Raw genomic sequence first — 3,235 nt, 5'->3', positions numbered from 1 at the left:
GACAGAGTTAGATGCTGACTCTCCATAGATAAGTAAATAAGTAAATACATTAATAAATAAGGTACTACTCACCCAAGTGCATGCACCTCACATTTATTATTATTATTATTATTATTATTATTGAGTCTGGATTTTACTGTGTCACCCAGGTTGGAGTACAGTGGCACAATCATGGCTCACCATAACCTCAACCTCCTGGGCTCATGTGATCCTTCCTCCTCAGCCTTCCCAGGAGCTGGGACTACAGGCATGCACCACCACACCTGGTTAATTTTTTTTGAATTTTTATAGAGATGATGTCTTGCTATGTTGCCTAGGGTGGGTCTCGAATTCTTGGGCTCAAGTGATTCTCCTGCCTCAGTCTTATTTTTGTACATTGTATGAAGGTTTTAGAGCTGCTGTAGTGGAGACAGTTCCATGTAATATGTCAATGTCAAGTTGGCAGCATTTGGAGACATCCTGAAGTGTCAAACTTCTGAATTTTTAGGGCATATGTAAATAGGAGAAATGACTTTTCAAAATCTCATACCTTTGGAAATCAGGAGAATTGAGAATTTAGGGAAAAAATAGATAGAATTTATTTAAATGATATGAATAACTCACAGCAAAAATATTTTTACACTTTAAAACATGTTTAAGTTGGTAACTAATAATTGTACATATTTATGGTGTACATAATGATATTTTGATACATTTACTATATAGGGATCTGATCAGGATCATTATATTTTTTATATTTATAATTATCATTAGTAGTGAGAGTTCAGTGTATTCCATGATGCAGATAAGAAATTTTTTTTACTATTATAAAAAAAGACAAGAATCTTGAATGCATGCTGATGGGGAAAGACACCAGGTAATTCAACTTGAAGTTGAATGAAAAAATGCTGTCTGGCGTTGGCACTATCTATGTATCCAAAGCCATGGCCTCTCACTTAGACAGAAAATAATATAATAAAACAATAAGAACAGAATTTTAACGTGCATTCCAGTTTTTAGGTCTGTAAATATACCATCCTTTAATGTGAAAACACTAGGTAGCCAAAAACCCAGATCTGCTTTCACTCTTTTTTGTCTTTTTTTTTTTTTTTTTTTTTTTTAGTGGAGATCTCACTTTGTCACCCAGACTGGAATGCAGTGGCATGATCATGGCTCACCGCAGTCTCAACCTCTTGGGCTCAGGCGATCCTCCTGTCTCAGTCTCTTGAGTAACTGGGACTACAAGAACGTGCCACCATGCCTGGCTAATTAAAAAAAATTTTTTTTTTGTAGAGATGGGCGTCTTGTTATGTTGCTTAGGCTGGCCTTGAACTCCTGAGCTCAAGTAATCCTCCCACCTCAGCCTCCCAAAATGCTGAGATTACCGGGGTGAGTCACCATGCTTGGCCACTTTCACTCTGAACACAGCTATTTGCAGTGTTCCTCTCCAGTTTCTTGCTAACCCCTTCTTCTCTAGTTTTCTGCTAACCCCTTCCCACTCCTCAAGCCATCCCTGAGTAGCAATTTCCTGAAGGCTGGTGGCTAGGCAAGAGGGGGGGCATCATTCTCAGTCTCTTCCCAAGGGGTCTTCTGCTTCCTGTTGCCCTGCCTCAGTTTTCCATTTGTTTTCTTGCTCCCTTATCTAACCTGTTAGTGCTGGGTTGGAGAAAAGTTTGATTCAGGATCAACCGCAAACTTCCCTCTTTTGACCCTTCTAGCTACTCAATTTTCAGGAGATTTGTAGGTGAAGCTGCTGAAGTCATGAAACATATTCGTTGTGGACCTTTAGTTTTTTTTTTGAAAGAAATATTTTAAAATTCCTTATACTAGTACTTTAACAATCTGTCGGCTTTGATCAAAGTTTCAACTTTGTGTCCTTCTAAAGACAGCTTTTTCTGGCTTCATTGTGTCAATACAAAGTATTGAGATGGTAACCTGCGTGGACAGTTTCCATCACCAGCAATGTCACCAGATACTCAGGAGATGCCTGTGCTGGCTGGCAAAGAAGAGTGTACAGGAAGGTGTCCCTGGTCCCTAGACACACCTGTTCATTGTCACCATAGCAACTCACAGAAGATACACCCAAACACATTCACACAAACACATGTGAGCCCCACAGACACCCACAAGTACACAGAGATGTAGAGACCCACCCTCAGACATAACCCACACCTACAGTACCTGGGTGGGGGGCAGACAGAGAAATGAGGGGAAGGAGGAAGGGAGGGAATGAAGGAGGGAGAAAGAGAGCAAGAGAGACAGAGAGGAGACAGAGAGACACACAGAGAGACAGAAAGAGACAGAAAGAGAGAAAGAGGGAGACAGAGAGAAAGAGAAACAGAGAGAGAAACAGAGACAGAGACAGAGATAGAGGAGAGAGAGACACACACAGAGAGACAGAGAGACACACAGAGAGACGGAGTGACAGAAAGATACAGAGACAGAGAGAAAGAGAAACAGAGAGAGAAACAGAGACAGAGAGACAGAGATAGAGGAGAGAGAGAGAGACAGAGAGACACACAGAGAGAGAGAGAGAGAGAGACAGAGAAAGAGCTAGAGACAGAGACAGAGAGAGAAAGATAAAGACAGAGAGAGACCAAGAGAGACATAGAGAGAAGAGAGAGAGAGAGAAAACAAAAGAGTCAGAGAGAGGGACACACACACAGGGAGAGAGAGAAAAGACAGAGAAAGAGAGAAACAGAGAGACAGAAATAGAGAGATAAAGAGATAGAGGGAGACAGACACAGAGAGAGAGAGAGAGAGAGAGAGAGGGAGAGAGAGGGAGAGTATAGAGAGGGAGAGGTGGGGGAAGGAGGGAGGGAGGAGGAAGAGGAGGGAAATTAAAAAACAGGTCAGTTTCACAAGTTTGGGAAGGACCGCACAATGCTCAAATTTCATTTAAAAGGAAATGCACCCCTTGAACTCACCGCAGAACAGGCTGTAGGGGCGGAGGCAGCGCCAGGCTGAGAAGCAAAAATTAATCTGGACAGTCAAAACAACCCTTGTTCAAAAGAAGACTTTGGGGGATTTGAGGGATGCCTATTTTCTAGTAAATTTGCCCATAATCAGTTCAGTCTCCATGACTGTGTTGATGGGGGGGAAGGAGGGGTGAACTCGCTTTGTGAAATTATGCGCTGAGTCACGGTAGCTCACGCCTGTCATCCCAGCACTTGGGGAGGCCGAGGCGGGAGGATCGCTTGAGCCCAGGAGTTTGAGACCAGCCTGGGCAACATAGTGAGACCTCTTCTCTACAAAA

Source organism: Carlito syrichta, unplaced genomic scaffold (genome assembly GCF_000164805.1).
Source record: "Carlito syrichta isolate Samal-C Ts95f unplaced genomic scaffold, Tarsius_syrichta-2.0.1 Scaffold305794, whole genome shotgun sequence".
NCBI lineage: Eukaryota > Metazoa > Chordata > Mammalia > Primates > Tarsiidae > Carlito > Carlito syrichta.
Note: the sequence above shows the minus strand (reverse complement) of the source record.